Raw genomic sequence first — 23124 nt, 5'->3', positions numbered from 1 at the left:
GCCATGCCACGGTGCTAAGTTAATAACAGAAAACATAGATAAGAAAAAAAATTAAGGCAAAGTCCATCTTAGTTCAAGTTCCGGCTCCTGCACTCAGGAAAAAGAAGTATGGCTGCAAGACTGCCAGGCTGGACCGCTGGAATACCGGGCTGAAAGCAGCTGCTGGAATCCTGGGCTGCTAAACTCGACAGAAGCTGCCCAAGGACCAATTTAATTGCCAGTCCCGTGAAGGAAGTGTTCCTCGGATGCTGGGCCAACGCCACCTCAAGACAAAAGCCACCACTGGCCTCCGCTGATGGAGCAGTTGATGTCTGGTCGCATGCTCACCCTTCAGCCAGCTGTTTTTGCGTCTGATGAAATGACAGTTTCCCAGTCAAGTGGGAATCATTGTTTCTATAGAAGTCAATAATCTAGATCAGGATTTTTGACCTTGAAAGTCACAACACTCAGGTATGCCCTTTCCAGCATCGAATCCTAATTTCAAACCTCGGAGGTCTGTAGAACTGAAAATAAAATTAAAGGAAGTGGGAACATTGCTGTCACTGAAGAATGGCTCATCATTGTATTGCAAACAGCCATCCAGGGTCTTGGAGGTAAAACTCATCCAGTTAAAGGCAAATTTGTAGCAACACTCACCTACAGTGTTAATGATATCAATCAACTCATCTACATCTTGTGAAATCAAAATAATTCCTTGATGATTGTTTCCAATAATCATAAAGGACCACTACATGTCGCTGCCAAAGGAGTAATGGAAATACTGATACCCTCAAATGTACCCTCAATGATAACAATGATCTCCAAATTGTCTTTATCCAGACTAAGCCTGATGAAATCTCACAGACGTATGAACACTGCACGTGCAGGAAGATGTCTGAGCAATTCTGAAGCCCATGACGATATTCTACTTTCTCAGCCTCCATTTTATCTGGCAGCTTTTTGCACATATGCACCACTGTTTGTGTGAAAAAGTTGCCCCTCAGGTCCCTTCTAAATCTTTCTCCTCTGACCTTAAACCTACTTCTGGCCTCCTCTTATCTGGGGAAAAGTCCTTGGCTATTCACCTTATTTATGCCCCTCATAATATTATACACCTCTGTAAAGTCACCCCTCAGCTTTCTATGCTCCAGAGAAAGAAGCCTCAGCCTATCCCACTTCTCCTTATAACTCAAACTTTCCAGTCTTGTTAACATTCTTGTAAATCTTTATTGCACCCTTTCCAGTTTAGTAACATCCTTCCGATAACGGTGACCAGAATTATATGCAGTACTATAAATATGGCCTCATCAAAGTCTAGTCCAGTTATAACCTGACATCCCAAATCCTGTACACAGTGCACTGACTAATGACACCAAGCATGTAAAACACCTTCTTCACCACCCTGTCTACCTCTGACAACACTCCCCAAGACCCTACATGGTGGCTCAGTGGTTAGCACTGCTGCTTCATAGCACCAGGGACCTGAGCTCACTTCTGGTGACTGATTATGCGGAATTTGCACATTCTCCCCATGTCTGTGTAGGTTTCCTCCAGGTACTCCGGTTTCCTCCCACAGTCCAAAGATATGCAGGCTAGGTGGATTGGTCATGAGAAATTGCCCATAGTGTTCAGGAATGTCCAGATTAAGTGGGTTATGGAGAATGGGTCTGGTTGGGATGCTCTGAGCGTCGAATTGGACTTGTTGGGCCAAAGAGCCTGTTTCTGTAAGTCCTGTCTTGCTTTGTTTTACCAAAATGTAACACCTCTCATTTATCTGAATTAAACTCCATCTGCCATTCCTCAATCGACTGGCCCAGTTGATTAGGATCTCATTGTACTTTTAGAAGCCATTCTCCACTGTATCACCAATTGTTTAGTGTGGCCCCTAATGAAGATACATGCACCATCATCAAGGGTGAGGGGCTGTAAGACCGGAGGGTAGCCAATACCATGACACCATCCAAGAAAGGCTGCAAGGAAGAGTGTGGGATCTACAGACCAGCAGGCCCAATGTCAATGGGGGGAAAGCTGTTGGAGAGAACTTCAACAGATAAGAACCACATATATCTGGAAAGGAAAGTACCAACCAGTGACACCCACCATAGCCCTTCAAACAGGAAATGATGCCTTACAAGCCTGATTGAAGAGGTGACCAAGAAGGTAGATGAGGGTAGTGCAGCATACTCCATTCACACAGACCCCAGCAAGGCACTGCGTGGCAGACTAGCCAGCAAGGCCATACCACATGGGGCCCAGAGAGAACCAACTAATCAGGCGCAAAATTGGCCAGACAGTGGAAACAAAAGGCAGTAGAAACAGAGAGCTGTCACCCAGACCACAGGCCTGCAACCAGTAATGTACTACAAGGATTGGTTCCGGGCCTAGTGTTGATAGCCTTCCATATAAACAGTTTGGATAAAAACATGGGAAGTATGGCCAGCGAGTCTATGGATGACAAAAAAGTTGGTTGGAATCCTAGCTAAATTCCAATATTAACTGAATAACAGCCTAGTTGAGTTGTGAGGCTTAACTTGCTTACTTGACGTGCTATTTTCCTTGCTACGTGCGACAAAGTTTACAAGACTGCGAGATTTCTTAATAAGTAGCTGAATATAAAGTTGTTTGCGGTGATTTACCCTCAACTGTAGTTTCTTGAATGATTAGCCACAAACACAGGCATAGTTGTAACAGCAAATCTTTCAGTGTTTGGACTGTGTTTGGACAATGTTTGGAGAGAAATTCACCCAAAAATCACATTCATGTCTGAGTCTTTTGAAGGATTGATCCAATACTCTGCATTCACCCAGATGCTTTACTCTGATCTAAATGCAAGAATATTGCACAGGAACCCCAAACCGTCATTGTGCTGCTCAGGAAAAGGAACAATGATACTCATCAGCTCATATTCAATTATTTATCTTCAACTACGTTTCATTTCCAAATAACCTTTTCCACAGATGATGTTGTGAAAATGTACTGCTGAGTCCAATCAAATTCTATCCAAGAAAAATCCAAACATCCTGTTTGTACATACCAGCCAGTCTTGATCCTTCTGCAATAACCCAGAGACAATTGTTCCTTTCAGTATCATAAAGTTTGGGATGATACTCTAAACCCAAGTCAGTTGCTAAAAGTTTGAATGAAGATTAACTTACAGTCATCACCTTTTTGCAGTACTTTAAACAACAAGGTCAGTAAAATAACGTGTGACCATTCCAAAGGTTGAATTGTGTTTTTCAATTCACTCCTTGAACATGGGTGCCGCTGGCTAGCCAACACTTATTGACCGTCCCTAGCTGCACTTGAGAGGGTGGTGGTGAGCTGCCTTCTTTAACTTCTGCAGTCTGTATACTGTACCCACAAAGCCCTTGGGGAGGGAATTCCAAGATTTTGACCTAGTGATATTGAAGGAACGATCATATATTTCTAAGTCAGGATGGTGCATTGCCTGGAGGAGAACTTGCAGGTGCTAATGTTCCCCAAGATGAAGTCAGTGAACACCAGATTTTGAGGGGAGATGGTGGGATTGAAATTCTTTCAGTTATATCTTTTCAGTCAATGTTAAGAAAATACTTTCAAAAAATATCATGGAAACTGAGAATGTACTTGTTGCCATATAAGCCCTTGTTTTAAAGACAATAAGCATGACTGGACAAATGAGTCGAAGATGTGGTTTCAACTCCCTAACTTTATTGCCGATCATTATACACACCAACTGTGCAAGAATACAAAGTACACAACTAATTAACTATACCACACAATGTTAAATTTTAGAAGTACAGAGTACTACTGTAACAGTGTAGTTGTCTAAGGTCTCAAACTAATCTGTACTTAAAACACCCAGAGAAGATTTATATTATGCACACAGAGGCAATGGCCAGGTCACTTTGGGTTAAGGATTCTTAATTGTAGACTCTGGGGTTCTCTCATCAAAAATGTGGGCCAGCAGTTATCATTCTTTATTTGTTAACAGCCCCAGTCCGTTTATAGCATTTTTGTAAGTTTGGAAAATGGCTTGAATCAACTGAAAACTGCTAGTTGTTGGTTGTAGACATGTCAATTTCTATCCAGCCTTTTGTTAAAAAATGGTCTCATCTTGTGATAATCTGAAGAAGATGTGGAGATTAGGTTTAAGAGACATGCAGATGAGCATTAGCGGTATGCGCCTCAGTAGTCATATGAGAGAAAGTTAGAACTGGAATAGCTTAGAAAAGAGACAACTATTGCAAGAATCTCGTGTACAGTGTAAATAAATATTGTTTGAAGAAGCTTGACAATGGATACACAGGATTTTGGACAAAAATAGAAGTTGTTGGAAAAGCGCAGCAGGTCTGGCAGTGTCTGGGAAGAAGATGTATAGCTGTTAATGTAGACTGTCCGTGCCTAACAATAAGTAGTGTATTAACAGGTTATGTGATAACAAGACCTGGTGTGTGTGGTAGGCGGCTAGGACATGGACCAGTTCAGATCCTAAAATTATTGCAATTGATATTGAGTCCAAAAAGCTACAGAGTCCCCCAAGTGGAAAGTGAGGTATTGTTCTTCCAGCTTGCACTGAGCTTCATTGGAACATTGCAGCAAGTCTGAGATGGAGCTGTTGGCCAGGGAACAGGGTGGAGTGTTAAAGTGGCAGGCAGCTTGAAGCTAAGCAGAACATAGATGTTAACATTTCGGCTCCAGTGACCCTTCCTCAGGATTGACGGTAGCTAGGAAAATGTTGGTTTATATGCAGAAGATAGGGTCAGGGGAGGGAGTATGGAGTAAACATAGGTGGGGATAGAGCCCAAAGAGAAAGAAGAACAGTTGGACAGACAAAAGAATTGATAACAATCTAGCTATGACGGTGTATAGCTGTTAATGGAGACTGTTAGTGCCTAACAATAGGTAGTGTGTAATGGCAGGTTATGCGATAACAAGATGTGGTATATGGGGTAGGCGGCTAGGACATGGAAGTTCAGACCCTAAAATTATTGCATTTGATATTGGGCAAGTCTGAGACAGAGATGTTGGCCAGGGAACAGGGTGGAGTGTTAAAGTGGCAGGCAACTGGAAGTTCAGCAGAACAAAGATTTTCTGTGAAGTGGTCACCCAATCTGAATTTCATATCTCCAATGTAGAGAAAATGACATCGTGAGCAGCGAATGGAGTAGAGTAGATTATGGGAAGTGCAGGTAAAGTGCTCCTTCGCCTGGAAGGTATGTTTAGGCTTTTGGATACTCGTGAGGGAAGAGGTAAATGGGCAGGTGTTAGTGGTTGCAGGGGAAGGTGCCATGGGACTGCGGGAGTTATTGGGAGTGAAGGAAAAGTGGACTAGAGTGTCCAGGAAGAAACGATACATATAAAAAGCAGATAAGGTCAGGGAGGGCATACGTGTCCACTGATGACATCTCACTGGGGTGGTGAAAATAGTGGCTGATGATGTTCTGGATGTGGATACTGATGAGACGGTAGGTAAGGCTAAGGGGAATCTACTGCTATTGTGGGAGGGAAGACAAGGGGTGAGGGTGGAATGCGGGAGATGGGTCAGACCCAGTTGAGGGTCCAGTTGAAACAGTGCTGGGGAATCCTTGATTGAGAAGAAGGTGAACCTTTCAGAGGTTCCCTTGTCAAAGTTGGCTTCATGGTGACGTATGTGGTGGAGAAGGACAAACTGAGAGAATGAAATAGAGTCTTTACAGGAAGCAGGGTGTGAGGATATGTAGTCCAGATAGCTATGGGAGTCGGTGGATTTATAATGGATATTAGTGGCCAGTTTATCCCCAGAAATGGGAACAGAGATGTTTGGGGAAGAGGAGGGAGGAGTCAGAGATAGATCAGGTGAAAGTGAGAGCAGGGTGGAAATTGGAAGCAAAATTGATGGACTTTTCCAATTCTGGATGAGAGAGGAGGGCAGGTAAGAAGGAAATCAGAATATCAGAAAGAAATTGGATGAGCACTTGAAGGAAAAAATTTTGCAGGCCTACAGGGACAGAGCAGAGGAATGGGCTGAACTGGAATGCTATAATAGAATCCAACACAGATTCAATGAGGAAAATGACCTCTTGTGCAATTAATGACATTCCACAAGACTCTCCCAGTCGATCTCTCTCTGTCTCTCATGAGCCTCTCTGAAATAATCCCACAGAGGCCGATATCCTGTCACCCAAGTTACCCTTTATTGCATGTACATGATACATGCTAGCTTAGAGCCAGCTCCTAGAGTGAACAGAACCCCTGATACTCCTGTATATATCTGTCAGCCAGGGCTCCCTGATTGGACCAGGCTAACATCCACAATTAAGGAACTCATATTCTATATGAACTACATTCTTTCTCTCTCTTTCTCTGTGAGTCTCTCTCTGTGACTCTTTATGTCTCTCTCTTTCTCTGAGTCATCCTCTGAGTGTTGTTCTCACTGTGAGTCATTCTCTGTCTCCCTCAGTGAATCTCTGTCTGTAGGTTTCTCTCTCTTTGTGAGGATTCTGTGTCTCGTACTCTCTTTCTCAGTGTCTTGTGAGATTCTTTGAGTGTGTCGCACTCTCTTTATCTCTCTGAGTTTCTCCTAGTGAGTCTCTTTTTCCATCAGCATGGTGACCCTATTGTGCCTAAAACCTTGGAAAGTTGAGCTGCAGTCCCTGTCCTTCGTTCAACCATGCCTTGGTGATTGCAACAATATCATATTCCGTATCATGCTCTAATCAATTAGGAAAAAGAGGTGCTCCAGTCAGTGCAGGGAAAGGGGATGTTCCAATCAGTCCAGGGAGAGGGGAATGCTCCTATCAACTCAGAGAGAGTGGGATGCTGTAACCAATACCAGAGAAAGGAAATCAGCCTGAGAGAAGAGGATGCTGCACTCTGTACAGCAGAAGAGGGTTCTCCAGTCAGTCCAGGGAGATGGGATGCTCCAATCAGTCCAGAAGAGGGGGAGACTCCGATTTGTAAAGGAGAAGGTGATGTTTCAATCAGTCCAAGCAAAGAGGTGCTTCAATCATCCTTAGAGAAGGGGGTGCTCCAATCAGTCCATTAGAATGAGATGCTTTAATCAGCCCAGGGGAAGGGCTTGCTCCAATTAACCCAAGGGAGGGGTTACTCCAATCAGTCCATGGAGAAAGGAACACTGCAATCTGTACAGGAGGAAGGAGGAATGAAAAATTTCAATCCAAGAAAAGGAAATGCTCCAATCAGACTGGGAGAAAGGGGTGCTTCGATCAGTCCAGGCGGTGGGACTGCTCCAATATGTCCAGGCTTCAACCTATCCTGGGGAAAGGGATGTTCCCATCTGTACATCTCTCCTTCTCTCAAAAGGGAGTACGCCAGTCTGTCTGGGGCAAATGTGTCCTCCAGTTAGTCTGGGGAGTGGTGTGCTCCAGTCAGATAGCATCTTGAGAGCAAAATATGTTGGTACAGAGCCCGGGCATGTACGTAGCATCATCTGGTTCGTGCCCTTCTCACCACCAGCTTTTCTACATCTTGGTGTTTGTTGGAAAGTTCTGGTGACGGAGAGATCTGCCAAAACTGAACATATCAACATGAAAGAAGGGTACGCCACATGCCTCCTTGAGCTTGCTTTGCCACTCAATAGGATTGTGGTCAGTCTTCTTTTTGGTCATAGTATATGAGTGTTGCTGGCTGCTCTAGTTTTTCTTACTCATCCAGATTTTCCTAGAGATAGTGGTAATGAGCTGCCATCTTAATTCCAGTCCTTGGGTGTTTACCCACAATTCCCCCAGGGAAGGAATTCCAGGATTTTGACCTAGCAACAGTGAACAAAAAGCAGTATATTACCAAGTCAGAATGATGAGTGGCTTGGAGATGAACTTGCAGTTGGTGGTTTTCCCATGTATCTGCTGCCCTTATCCTTCTATTTGGAAGTAGCTGTGGGTTTGGAAAGTGTTGCCTTATGATCTTTGATGAATTTCTACAGTGTATCTTATAGAAAGTACACACTGGTGCAACTAAGCACCAGTGGTGAAGGGAGTGAATATTTGTAGATGGTGGCCTGCTAAGAGGGCTGCACTGTTCTGAATGGCTTTGAGCTTTGTGAATGTTGTTGGAGCTGCATCCAGGTAAGTGGAGAGTATTCCACCACATCCCTGACTTGAGCATTGCAGGTAGTAGTCTTGCTTTGGGGAGTCAGCAGATGCAGAATTCTGACCCCCTGACCTGCTTTTGTAGTAATATTTGGCTGGCCCAGTTCACTTTATGTTCAATGGTAACCATCAAGATGTTGATGCTGGGGGATTCAGCAATGACAATACCACTGAACATCAAGAGGCAATGGTTAGGTTCACTCTTGCTGGTGATCGTCACTACCTGGCACTTGTGTGGTGTGAACATTACTTGTCACTTATCACCCAAGTGTGGATATTGTCCAAGTATGTCTGCATTTGAACATGAACTGCTTCAGCGTCTGAGGAGTCATAAATGGTGCTGAACATTGTATAATCCTTAGCAAACATTGCCACATCTGACCGTATGATGGAGGGAAGATCACTGATGAAGCAGCTGAAGATAGTATGTCCTAGGCACAACCATCTCGAGGATTTCATGCAAAGATGTTTTGCAGCTGAGATAACTGACCTCCAACAACCAAAACCATCTTCTTTCATGGCAAATATGACTCCATCACTCAAGAGTTTGACCCCAATTATAGAATCATAAGATCATATAGCATGGAAACAGACCCTTCAGTCTAACTCATCTATGCCAACCAAGTTTCCCAAACTAAACAAGTCTCACTTGAACATAGAACATTACAGCACAGTACAGGCCCTTCGGCCCTCGATGTTGTGCCGACCTGTCATACCGATCTCAAGCCCATCTAACCTACACTATTCCATGTACGTCCATGTGCTTATCCAATGACGCCTTAAATGTACCCAAAGTTGGCGAATCTACTACCGTTGCAGGCAAAGCGTTCCATTCCTTTACTACTCTCTGAGTAAAGAAACTACCTCGGACATCTGTCCTATATCTTTTACCCCTCAATTTAAAGCTATGCCCCCTTGTGCTCACCGTCACCATCCTAGGAAAAAGGCTCTCCCTGTCCACCCGATCTAACCCTTTGATTATTTTATATGTTTCAATTAAGTCACCCCTCAACCTTCTTCTCTCTAATGAAAACAGCCTCAAGTCCCTCAGCCTTTCCTCGTAATACCTTCCCTCCATACCAGGCAACATCCGAGTAAATCTCCTCTGCACCCTTTCCAAAGCTTCCACATCCTTCTTATAATGCGGTGACCAGAACTGTACACAATACTCCAAGTGCGGCCGCACCAGAGTTTAGTACAGCTTCACCATAACCTCTTGGTTCCGGAACTCGATCCCTCTATTAATAAAAGCTAAAACACCGTATGCCTTCCTAACAGCCCTGTCAACCTGGGTGGCAACTTTCAAGGATCTGTGTACATGGACACCGAGATCTCTCTGCTCATCTACACTACTAAGAATCTTCCGGTTACTCCTACCAAAGTGCATCACCTCACACTTGTCTGCATTAAACTCCATTTCCCACTTCTCAGCCCAGCTCTGCAGCTTATCTCTGTCTCTCTACAACCTACAGCATCCTTCATCACTATCCACAACTCCACCGACCTTAGTGTCGTCTGCAAATTTACTAACCTATCCTTCTACGCCCTCATCCAGGTCATTTATAAAAATGACAAACAGCAGTGGACCCAACACCGACCCTTGCGCTACACCACTAGTAACTGCTCTCCAGGATGAACATTTCCCATCGCCCATCGACTACCACCCTCTGTCTTCTTTCAGCAAGCCAATTTCCGATCCAAACTGCTATATCTCCCACAATTCCATTCCTCCGCATTTTGTACAACAGCCTATTGTGGGAAACCTTATCGAACGCCTTGCTGAAATCCATATACACCACATCAACCGGTTTACTCTCATCTACCTGTTTGGTCACCTTCTCAAAGAACTCAATAAGGTTTGTGAGGCACGACCTTCCCTTCACAAAACCGTGCTGACTATCCCTAATCAATTTATTCTTTTCTAGATGATTATAAATCCTATCTCTTATAACCTTTTCCAACACTTTACCAACAACTGAGGTAAGGTTCACTGGTCTATAATTACCAGGGTTGTCTCTACTCCCCTTCTTGAACAGGGGAACCACATTTGCTATCCTTCGGTCATCTGGCACTATTCCTGTAGACAATAACGAGTTAAAGATCAATGCCAAAGGCTCGGCAATCTCCTCCCTGGCTTCCCAGAGGATCCGAGGATAAATCCCATCTGGCCCAGGGGACTTATCTATCTTCACCCTCTGTAGGATTTCTAATACCTCTTCCTTGTGAACCTCAATCCCGCCTAGTCTAGTAGCCTGTATCTCAGTACTCTCCTCGACAACATTATCGTTTTCTAGAGTGAATACTGTTGAAAAATATTCATTTAGCACTTGCCCTATCTCATCTGATTCCACACACAACTTACCACTACTATCCTTGATTGGGCCTAATCTTACTTTCGTCATTCTTTTATTCCTTAAATGCCTATAGAAAGCCTTAGGGTTTACCCTGACCCTATCCGCCAACAACTTCTCATGTCTCCTCCTGTCTCTTCTGAGCTCTCTCTGGTAATTATAGACCAGCCTGCATATGACCCATATACCTCTAAACCTTTCCTATTCATGTACCTATCTGAATATCTTTTGAACATCGATGCAGGTACAGTAGCAATCAATTCATCTGGAACACTCAAACCACCCTCTGTGTGAAAAGTTTGCCTCTCGGGACCCTTTTAAATCATTTTCTTCACCCCCTAGCTTTGCCTTCCCCACTCTCGGGGGAAAAAACCTTTGCTATTCACCTTATCTATGCCTCTTACGTTTTTTATAAACCTCTATAACATCACCCCTGGCTCCTTGATGTTGTATTCAGTCATATGGTTCCTTGATTTCAAGGACAGTCACTCTCACATCACCTTAGTAGTTCTAAAAAACCCAAAAGAACTGTGGAAATCAGAAACAAAAACACAAATTGCTGGAAATCTTCACAGGTCTGGCAGCTTCTGTGGATAGAAATCAGAGTTAACGTTTCAGGTCTGCTGTCCCTTTTTCACTGTTCATTACAAAACATTATCTCTGATTTCCCTCCACAGAAGTGCCAGACCTGCTGAGTTTTTCCAGCAATTTCTGTTTTTGACCTCAGTGGTCATGTTCTTTTGATCAAATTTGACAGTTTGGAATAAGGTCAGGAGCCAAGTGGCCTTGGCTGAAACCAAACTGAGCATCAAGGAGCAGGTATTGCTATGCAAAGCTGCATCTTAGTGCTGTCTTCATCCACACCCATCACTTTGCTGATGATTGAGAGTAAACTGATTAATTGGCTGAATTGGAAGTAGCCTGTTTTAACATGGTCACTTTCTGTGTTGTAAAACTTTATGACTGTATTGTCAATTATATACTCACCAAATTATGCCCCAAATTTTATCTATCTTGAGCACCCACTGACTTGAACTGCAATCTCACTCAGGCCAAATGGGGAAGAGGAGTTCCCCCTTCTGACCTTGGCAGTAAAGGTCTGCTAAACTATGGGTTGAGTTTCTATCAACTTTTGCCAGAGATCCATGGGGTTGAGTGATGATTAGTGAGTGGCAGACTTCAGTGATTCTGCTTCCTTATGGTGAAGGAAGTCGTGGATGGACTTTAAATACAGCACCAGGATGCTAGAACCCAGCGGTTCTTGGCCGTGCAAGAATCTGCACCTACAAGTCACATGTGATTGGCTGTTGTACTTATGCTCCAACTCACGTGTACAAAATGAACTGAAAAAACATAATCACGCAAGAACTCACTATGCGTTATGGCTGAAGTGATGCCTTTTAAGATACCCATCATCTTTAATCCAAGATAAAAATGCTACCTGTTTTTGATATTTAACAGCATCCCACCATTGAAATCCCAAGTTACCATTGGCCAGACATTATTTGGACCAGTTACGTAAATACTTGTGCAAAGGAATCAGGTTAGAAGTTGAGTATTCTATATAATTATCTCAATTCCTGACTTCACAGAATCAACAATGTACAAATTTGGAAGGCAATGAAATCTTCTCCAGTTACCAAGATGAGTGCAGCTGCATTGACATTTAGGAAGTTTGATGTTATTTTGAACAAAGCAACAAGCACCCAATCTGCACACTCTAATTGTTCACTGTCCCTGTCACACTGCACAGTGTTGTGGATACATTACCATATACAAGATGCGCTCACATCGACAATTCACCACTTTTGCCCAGTAAAATGTACTAAATTCACAGTTTCTACCATCTAGTAGGACAAGAGCAGCATGTATTTGTGAACACCACCATCCAATTTTAGACATACATTTTCATTTCATTGTCATTACTCAACCAGCTCCCCACCTAATAATTCTGCAATAATTAAACCTGAAGGAGTTAGAATGCCATTCTTTTTGATTAAATTTCCATGTCAAAAGAACTTGTCTGGCAATAATTAGCACTTATTTTACCATTAAAATGCAACTTGTAATGAACATTCCTTGACAATCTGGATCAGGTTCTTCCATATGCAACGCTATTCAATACACTTGAATGGACAGCTAGTGAAGGAGACTAAAGGTGCATTATGAACAACAACTTTTGCATTTCTGCTTTTAGGTGGAATATCTTGATCTGTTTTAAAGTTGCTGTGACATTTTTACATACGCAGTGGTGACTGTTACTAGTCTTGGCATTAATTTGACAGCATATTATGCACCATTAAAACTCTTCCGCTATTCCAAGAAGTTAAGAAGGAGCGTAATTGCACCCCATTATGAAGTATTTGGAATCAGATTTGAATCAGTCTGGTGAATAGCGACATTCTTCTAAAAAGGCAAAAAAGACAACAAAACTTTTCGGGAGATTTTACAGGTTTCTTTTCCCCCCTTACTGGTGTTGAGAACTGTTTTACTGTTACCTAAAATTTGAGAAGATTTGTACCTTGCGTCGTGGATAAGGTTGTAGACATGCTCACTAAATCAGTGGGTTTGGTTGTAAATGGCTTTAACATCGTCAGTACCTACCAGGATGATGAAATGTTTGCAACCAAACCCACCGGCTTGGCGAGCATGTCTACAACCTTTTGTAAATCCCCATTCCATTTCTCCAAATGAGTGTTCAGATTCTACAAAATGTTTCCCACTCCCACTTGCCCCAATCAATTTTCATTTGGCAGGAAGAAATGAAGGAACAATGGAGGAATTTCAAACTTGTCATGTGTGTACAGAACATCTTCTGATGCTCCACACCAGAATATGTTGATAAGACTCGATGATGGAAAGTGAGAGGTGCCAGGGTTCAGGTCAACTGCTCAGGGCTACAGAGGAGCATACAGTTGAAAGGGAAGGATCCAGCCAATTTTGGTATATCTGCAAACTTCCCAATTGTGCCTCTCATTGCAGAGAAAAATGGCATAAAATGCGTTCCTTCCTACAGTGGCATCCTAGCATGGGTTATGGATTGTAATTGCCTAGAATGGGTGGCAGGGTGGAATGGGTTAAGAAGGGTGGCAGGATGGAATGGGTTAGAATGTGTAGTAGCATTCAGTGGATCTGTGGTAGCCAGGTGGTTACCCACAAAAAACTGGAATCGATGAATATCGGGGGAAAACTTTCGAATTGTTGGAATCATACCTGACACGTAGAAAGATGGTCATGGTTATTGCAGGTCAATTCCAGCTCCATAAGATAGATCAAAGAATCCCTTCAGTGTGGAAACAGGCCCTTCAGCCCAACAAGTCCACACCAACCCTCGACACATCCGACCCAGACCCATTCTCCCTCTAACCCACCTAAACTACACATCCCTGAAAACAATGGGCAATTTAACAACCTACCCTGCACATCTTTGGAATGTGGGAGGAAACCCACACAGACATGGGGACAACATGCAAACTCCGCACAAACAGTCACCCGAGGGTGGAAATGAATCCGGGTTCCTGATGCTGTGAGGCAGCAGTGCTAACTACTGAGACATCTCTGTAGGAGTTCTTCAGGGTAGTATCCTAGGCCCAACCATCTTCAGTTGCTTCATCAACGACCTTACCTCCATTATAACGGCAGAAATATAGATGTCTATGACGATTGCACAATGTTCAGCACCATTTGCAACTCCTCAGAGAGCTCAGAATAAGGATCAAACCAGCAACAACTGAGATGCAAAGAAACTTCTTCTTACAGCATAACTGGTTCCCACTTACGACATGATAGCAAGCCAAACTAAATCAGAAATAACAAGGTGTCGAGCTGAATGAACACAGCAGGCCAAGCAGCATCAGAGGAGCAAGAAAGCTGACGTTTCGGTTCTGGACCCTTCTTCAGAAATCTTCAAAAACTAAATCAGCCTCACTATCACTAATGTGCCGCACAGTGAAATTAAAATATTCACTTAACCTTCAAAATGCTCAATTGCTCCTAACTAGGCCTCAAACAACAGGTAATCTAATTAATATCTACAATCTAAAGCCCAATCTTTTATCATTACCCCCATTCACACACATACAGTTAAGGAATAAATTTAAAACAAAACAAGATCTGTAGTTTAAAAAAAACAGAAGAACTGTGGATGCTGTTCACCAAAGTCACAAACAGAAATTGCTCGAAAAGGTTAGCAGGTCAGGCAGCATCTGTGGAGAGAAATCGGGAGTTAACATTTTGGGTCGAGTGGCTCTTCCTCAGAAAGGAAGACTTGTAATTTGCCAGTTCAATAAACGGTTTCTAATTATCAGTACCAAATCTTGGATTATACACAGGCAAGTAGAACTGTATTATAAAATTCCAAAGTCTCTGGTTGCTATAACTCAGGAAACCCAATTGGAAAGAAATATGAGATAACACTGAGTAATGCTGGATGAGCACAGCAGGCCACGCGGCATCAGAGGAGCAAGAAAGCTGACATTTCGGGCCAGGGTCTAGGCTCAAAACATCAGCTTTACTGCTCCTCTGATGCTGCTTGACCTGCTATGTTTATCCAGCTCTACGCCTTGCCATCTCAGATTCTCCAGCATCTACAGTTCCTACCATCTCTGAAAAGCAATATGGTTTATTGTTGAATACTAAAACAGAGCCCCTACTCATGGCATACGTAAACTCGTCCCAAACTCAGAGAAATCTGCAGACTATCAGGCCATTGACTATTATCAAATGAATTCATACTCAATGAGCTCCACAAGGAGATTAATTAGTGATTCCCCATAATCTTTGTAGAGGTTAGTACACTAGTTAATGCAAACAGTTTCAACAGAATTCTAGAAATAGTTACTTATTCCTTACAGTCTCAGATCCTTTTATCACAACTTTTATCATTCAAAAATTGGAGAGTAACTGGAGTAAGAGCAAAACCAAACATCACCATATTGCAAGCCTCAATCACAATGTCTTCTGCCAACCTTTTCAGAATTGGCACTCCCTTGATTGACCAATTCAACATCCAACTAGTTGCCAGCCCTGAGCATTGCATTCATTTGGCATTGATTCTTCCACAGTGTACTGGGGCTTTTTCATTAGAATGATGAAGGATGAGAGGTGACTTGATAGAGGTGTACAAAATGATCAGAGGCATAGATATAGTGGACAGCCAGAAACTTTTTCTTAGGGTGGAGGTAGTTATTGTGAGGGGGCATAGTTTTAAAGTGAGTGGAGGTAGATATAGGAGAGATGTCAGAGGTAGGTTCTTTACACAGAAAGTGGTAGAGGTGTGAAATGCATTCCTGAAGAGGTAGTGGAATCAGCCTCATTAGGGGCATTTAAGTGGCTGTTAGGTAGGCATATGGATGATAATATAAGGTAGGGGTGGAGGTTAGATAGACCTTAGGATTAAGGGTAAAACGTTCGGTACAACATCATGCGCTGAAGGGCCTGTACTGTTCTATGTCTTTAGATCAATTATCTTTGCAGGTCAGTTCAAGCATCTATGTTTGTTCTCTCCTTTTTTAAAAAAAGCTGATGTTCAAGGTACACTTAACTACATCTCACAGTTCCAAATTTTAAAATGAGAAAAATAAAAGAACAAGATAGTGATGGTGTGAGGATACTATGGCTTTAAGAGGTGTGCTGCCTCCTGCTGTGTTTTGAAGAGCAATTTTAAGGCAAATGTCCTGAGCAGGCAATGCAGAGCCATTAGAGAAAACAGTTTATGATGCTTTGGGTATTTTTTTAAAAGTGAGAACAGTACAAGCAGTCTGAATGGGTGGGGTCAAACTCGCACAGAACCAAGACTTTTCATTTCAATCGCAATTGCTGCTGGAGTTTTGAGGATGTGGAAGCTGTTTGTTTTACTTTTCTCTCTCAGTTACAGCTAAAAGCTGGGAGTTCGTTTCCTGCAGCTGGAGTTGCATGAGACAATCTGTTTTTCTGAATTTGCCTTGTCAAGGAAATTATGATGAGATGTTATTATATTGGAACAGTTAATTAGTAATACTTACTGTTCTATTAATTGGCTACATATTTTGATAGTGTTAAAGCTAAGCCAATTCTTCTCTTCATTTTTTTCTTTTGTTGTACTTTAACTGTAGTGTATGAATAAAGTGTATTTTGCTTCAAATCTGGTAGTTTGCCCAGTGGAACTGCATCTGGAATACAACACATTGCACTTACTTTAAAATAACAGAAGTTTAGAGTCTAGACTGTCAAGTTGAGGGGCTGGATGAACACATCAGGCCAAGCAGCATCAGAAGAGCAGGAAAGCTGTCGTTTCGGGCCTAGATCCTTCTTCAGAAAAAAAAATCATTTTTCTTTCTTTTTCTGAAGAAGGGTCTAGGCCCGAAACATCACCTTTCCAGCTCCTCTGATGGTGCTTGGCCTGCTGTGTTCATACAGCTCTACACCTTGTTATCTCAGATTCTCCAGCATCTGCAGTTCCTACTATCTCATAGAGTCTAAACTACCTTATTAATATTTTTTGAGAGGGTTCAGTCTGGGCCAAATCAAATTGAGGGCTCTTTTTGGGATTGAAATTTCTAATTGTAGATTGTGTTTAGGATTGTTGAACTAAAGGCAGTGAGTGGTATGTGTTAGCCTCTTTTAATTTTAGTTGTTGAATTTAGTTGTTTTAAGCAGGGTATGCCTTGTGGTGTAATGGCATTTTCAGTCACTAACGGTTTCCTGGGGTTGGAAGAAGTCGCTTCAGGAGTTTTACAGACAGTGAGCGAGGTAAAGCTTTCACAGTTGACAAACAAGCTCAAGTCGGAGTTACCAGTGTCTGTGAGGAAAGGGGAGATAATTGTGGAAATCGCATAGTATTCACAATTGCCAGGAATACCATCAGAACCTTTGGAAATGGCTAACATTCAATTGCAAAAGAAAAGCAACTTGAATTAGAGGCAAAGGTGAAAGAAAAAGAAAGGGATCAAGAAATCAAAATTTGAATTATGATTAAAAGAAGAAGGAAAAGAAAAACAGAAGGCCCCAGCAGAAGGAAGAGAGAAAGAGAGAAGGAAGGCAGAAATAGGGAGTTTTTGAACTTCAGACGTTGGAACTGAAAACTCAAAGCCAACTTAAAATGGCAGAGGGAGAATTGAAAAATAATGGTGATGTGGACAGTGCTGGAGAGCAATCCCAACATAGCCAAAAATAAAGTAGGCCACATGAAGTCGCAGTGTTGACACTGGAAAGACGGATGTGGGAAAACAGAAGAAATCAGTAAATTTTGTTGAAGTGGTCAAAAAAAGGCATATTGGAAGCTAACAAGCTGCAAAAGAATATACAGCCCTGATCACGGGTTGATTGAGAAGTAAGTTCCACAGAATCATAGAATCCCTACAGTGTAAACATAGGCCATTTAGCCCATGAAGTCCACATCAACCCTCCAAAAAAGTATCTCATCTTATCCCTGTAACCCTGCATTTCCCCTGGCTAATCCATCTAGAATGCGCATCCCTAGATCCTGAGGGCAATTTAGCATGACCAATCCACCTAACCTGCACATCTTTATTGAATGGAAGGAAACCCATGCAGACACAGTGAAAATGTGCAAACTCCACACAGACAGGTACCCGAGGCTGGAATTGAAACTGAGTCTCAGGTGCTGTGAGGTAACAGTGCTAACCATGAGCCTCCATGCTGTCCCAAATCTCTTTAAAGAATTTACTTGTGAAGGTAAGGTTTACTCAGCTATGTGGTTCAGGTGGTTCACCAGGATGTTGCCTGGTATGGAGAGTGCTAACTATGAAGAAAGGTTGAGTAGATTAGGATTATTTTCATTAGAAAGACGGAGATTGAGGGGGGACCTGATTGAGGTCTACAAAATCATGAGGGGTATAGACAGGGTGGACAGCAAGAAACTTTATCTCACAGTGGGGGACTCAATTACTGGGGGCCATGAGTTCAAAGTGAGAGGAGGAAAGTTTGAGAGATTGGCGTGGAAAGTTCTTTACGCAGAGGGTGGTGGGTGCCTGGGATGCCTTGCCAGCGGAGGTCGTAGACGCAGACACGTTAGCGTCTTTTAAGATATATTTGGACAGGTGCATGCATGAGCAAGAAGCACAGGGATACAGACCCTTAGAAAATAGATGATAGGCTTAGACAGAGAATCTCGATCAGCACAGGGTTGGTGGGCCGAAGGGCCTGTTCCTGTGCTGTAATTTTCTTTGTTCTTTTCTTTGTTCTTTGAGCAAGTAAAGAAATGAAGATCTTAAGGGATACAGGAGCAAGTCAATTTTTGATGGTGAAAGATGAGGAGGCATGTAATTCAGAAGGAATATTGCCAGAAAAGGCAGTAATATATAAATTCGTAGAGAAAAGTGTTCCATTATTTAAAGTGAGTTTGGAGAGTCTGATAAGTAGTGAGGTGATACAGGAGGAGTCATAGGATCACGGCATGGATAAAGACCCTTCGGCCCAATTCATACATGCCAGTCAGATATCCTAAATTAATCTAATACCATCTTCCAGCATTTGATCTATAACCCTCTAAACCCTTTTTAATCACATACCCATCCAAATGGTTTTGTAAATGTTATAATTATAACAGCCTCCACCACTTTCCCTCGCAGTTCATTCCATACATGCAGCACCCTCTGTGTGAAAAAGTTGTGCCTCAGGCTCCTTTTAAATCTTTCCCTTTTCACCTTAAAACTATGCCATCTAGTTTTGGTCTCTGCAAGGAGAAAGGCATTGACTATTCACCCTATCCAGGCCCCTTATGATTTTATAAACTTCTATAAGGTCACCCCCTTAACCTCCGATGTTCCAAGGAAAATAGCCCCAGCCAATTAAGCCTCTCCCTATAGCTCAAATCATCCAACACTGACAACATTCTAGTAGATATTTTCTGAACTCTCAAATGAAACAACATCTTTCCTATTGTTAGTGAATATTGTTAGTTCAGGGAAATTAGATTGAATTACAACAGCAAGATGAAAAACAAAAGCAGTTGTATCAAAAAGCGTACATAGAAGAAGAATCTGAGTGTATCCCTGAATGTTACTATCATAACAATGACATCTTGATGAGGAAATGGAGGCCATCACATATTCAGGCAGATGAAAAATGAACAGAAGTTCACCAATTCACATTACTGGTGGGTCGTAGAAAGGAGGTGTTGCGGGTAGCACATAAATGACCAGTACGAATTTGTCAAGTTGTATGCAAGATTCTACTTTTGTTACAAGCACATAATACAGTCTACAATCCCCCAAATTATGGGTTGATAATGGAAATCCATGTAATCCAGATAAGTCTTGGATTGCAAAGTCATTTTAATTTCAAATTCAAAGGAGAAGGTGGGGACAATGTCTTTGAAAGCAGAAGGAGAATATTTGATTTGATTTGATTTATTTATTGTCCTGCATACCTAAGTACAGTGAAACCTGTGACTTATGAGCAGTACAGGCAGATCATAATAAGCAGGGATGTTTAACAGTGGCTCACAGGTTATGCTGTATATGGTGTGTGCAAGGCAAGATCGACATTAGCAAGATCAGCATTATACAATGCAGAATGAAGAACCAAGCTCAGATGATTCTGAATTGGACATTCCTCAAATTAAATTGGACAATGAAGAAGTTATAAAGAATTGGGATAAATTACTGAGTCCCCTCCCAGAAGAAAATCAAAATGACTTGAAAGTGTTCTGATAATCACGTGGGGAGATATGACGGAATGAAGTGGGCACTACTAATCTAATTAACATGACTTAGATATAGGAAATGCTGTTCCAATTAAACCATATCCTTACAGACTTAACCCCCTAAAGTTGACATGGGTTTAAAAAGAGATTGAACACATGGATTTGAGTTTGCTCACTGAGCTGGAAGGTTAGTTTTCAGACGTTTCGTCACCATTCTAGGTAACATCAGCAGTGAGCCTCCGGTGAAGCGCTGGTATTATGTCCCGCTTTCTATTTATCTGTTTAGGTTTCCTTGGGTTGGTGATGTCATTTCCTGTTCTTTTTCTCAGTGGATGGTAGATTGGCTCCAAATCAATGTGTTTGTTGATGGAGCTCCGGTTGGAATGCCATGCTTCTAGGAATTCTTGTGCATGTCTCTGTTTGGCTTGTCCTAGGATGGATGTGTTATCCCAATCAAAGCGGTGTCCTTCTCATCTGTATGTAAGGATACTAGTGATAGTGGGTCATGTCTTTTTGTGGCTAGTTGATGTTCATGTATCCTGGTGGCTAGCTTTCTGCCTGTTTGTCCAATGTAGTGTTAGTCACAGTTCTTGCAAGGTATTTGTAGATGACGTTCGTTTTGCTTGTTGTCTGTATAGGGTCTTTTAAATTCATTAGCTGCTGTTTTGGACCACAAGCAAAACGAACGTCATCTACAAAATACCTTGCAAGAACTGTGACTAACACTACATTGGACAAACAGGCAGAAAGCTAGCCACCAGGATACATGAACATCAACTAGCCACAAAAAGACATGACCCACTATCACTAGTATCCTTACATACAGATGAGGAAGGACACCGCTTTGATTGGGACAACACATCAATCCTAGGACAAGCCGAACAGAGACATGCACGAGAATTCCTAGAAGCATGGCATTCCAACCGGAACACCATCAACAAACACATTGATTTGGAGCCCATCTACCATCCTCTGAGAAAAAGAACAGGAAATGACCCCCAACACAGGGTATGACATCACCAACCCAAAGAAACCTAACCAGATAAATAGATAGCGGGACATAACACCAGCGCTTCACCGGAGGCTCACTGATGATGTTACCTAGAATGGTGACAAAATGTCTGAAAACTAACCTTCCAGCTCAGCGAGCAAACTCACATCCAGAACCTCAACCTGAGCTACAAATCTTCTCAAAACTCGCTATTTCAATAGAGTTCTTTTTTTTTCTTACATTTTAAGTGTATGAATAAATTTATTTGTTTGACCAGTTGAATTGGATCTGAAATACATTACCTTATTATCTTTAAAATACAAAAAGGTTAGGGTTTAGACTATCTCCTTAATTTATTTTGAGGGGTTTTGATCTGGTCCATAACAATGGTCACCATACTTTGGCTTATCAATTAAAACCCAGAGTTTACAGCACTTAGAAAGGGTTTAAAAAGAAACTGTCATCAGATTCATTTTCATTCACTTGCGGGGCAATAGAGTCACTGGCTGGCCAGCATTTATTGCTTGCCCCTAATGACTAAGGTGCTTATTACTGCATAGAAAACACAAATCCGTTTTCTTCAGAGGTCTGATGGTTTCAGACAAAATTTTCACTCTCCTTGCTGTTCAGCTACCCAGAAGCAAATCGTATATTTGTTGACAGACAGAAAGGCCTTCATCATCAATTAACATATACTAATCCACAAACCAATCAGCTGCATGTTGTCAGCCAGAGGAAGCTCCATTTGTACACATTTTTTTGCTCCAGGTCATCTATAACTAGGCTTGCAGTATTGCTTGAACAAACAGCTGAGTAAACATCATTTACACTGAATTTCAGTTTACTTGTATTTAAAAATTTAGCAATCCTTTAACAGACCTTGATTTTAAAAAGTTATTTTCCCTTTTAATTCTTAATCAAAGATTCAGATAAGTAAAAATATAGACACTTCATGTACTATGGTGTGGACACAGTGCCTGGTTCTGAGGGGTGCTAACAGTGCCCAGTGCTGTGGGGTAAGCACAGCCTCAAGTGTTGTGGAGTGGATGCAGTGCCAGTTGCCCTAGAGTGGGTACATTGTCAGTCCTGTGGCATGGGTACAGAGCCCAATGAAGTTGTAAAGACCAGATCCTTTTATTTCTTTTACTTTGGTCTGTGGACTAAAAAAGAAAGATAGGGATTTAAACCAAGGAGATCAAGTAAAGAGATGCCTGTAGTTTTGAAAATCATGTGGTGGCTGATATGAAATGTTCATCCTGGAGTTCAGTTACTAGTGATGTACCGCAAGAATCTGTTTTGGGGCCACTGCTGTTTGTCATTTTTATAAATGACCTGGATACAATAGACCACATTAGCAGATGTGCAGGCAAACATCTGTTTAATGTGGAAAGTTTTCTCGGGACCTGGGATGGAGGTGAGGTGGGAGGTATAGGGGCAGGTGTAGCACTTCCTGCAGTTGCAGGGATAAGTGGTGGGGCTAGTGGGAGTGTGGAGTGGACGAGGGAATTGTGGAGAGAGCTGTCCCTCTGGAAAGCAGATAAGGGTGGGGAGGGAAATATATCTTTGGTAGTGGGGTCAAATTGCTGATGGCGGAAGTGGTGGAGAATGATACGTTGAATTGATTGAGTTGAGTTCTAAAGTTATAAGCAATTCATATTTCCTAATTGCCATTGTTCAAAGTTAAATTGCTTATAATGACAGATACTTTCTTGTTAAGTACAGAACCTGGTGTATGTTTTCTTTAAACCTGCATTCATCAGTCAGGTAAATTAGGAACTTAGGATAGTTTGACTAAAACTTTTCATGTGCCTGACAATTCTGGAAATAGTGGTGTTTGATTTTTAGAGTATGGAGAACATGGATACAGTCCCCAGTGTTGTCGAGTGGATGCAATGCCCAGCGCTGTGGAATGGCCACAGTGTACAGTGTGGTGTAGTGAAATGGTTTCATGCTGAGGAATAGGTATAGTGATCAGTGTGCATTCTGTCAAGCGCTTGGAGTGGGTAGAGTGTGCAGTGCTGTTCTGATAATGCCATGTGCAGTGCTGCACAGTATAAACACTGTGCCCAGTGCCGTGCATTGGATACA

The 23124-nt window shown here is 42.1% G+C and overlaps 1 protein-coding gene across 3 annotated transcripts in view; it reads left to right on the top strand.

The window, feature by feature from the left end:
• The window catches only part of dpf3 (double PHD fingers 3), a 216620-nt gene that overhangs the window by 67468 nt on the left and 126028 nt on the right, over positions 1-23124 (top strand). The gene's annotated exons all lie outside the window — the stretch shown is intronic.

This window comes from Stegostoma tigrinum, chromosome 10 (assembly GCF_030684315.1).
Source record: "Stegostoma tigrinum isolate sSteTig4 chromosome 10, sSteTig4.hap1, whole genome shotgun sequence".
NCBI lineage: Eukaryota > Metazoa > Chordata > Chondrichthyes > Orectolobiformes > Stegostomatidae > Stegostoma > Stegostoma tigrinum.
The sequence above is the reverse complement of the archived record's forward strand: the minus strand, read 5'-3'. Positions and strand labels throughout refer to the sequence as shown.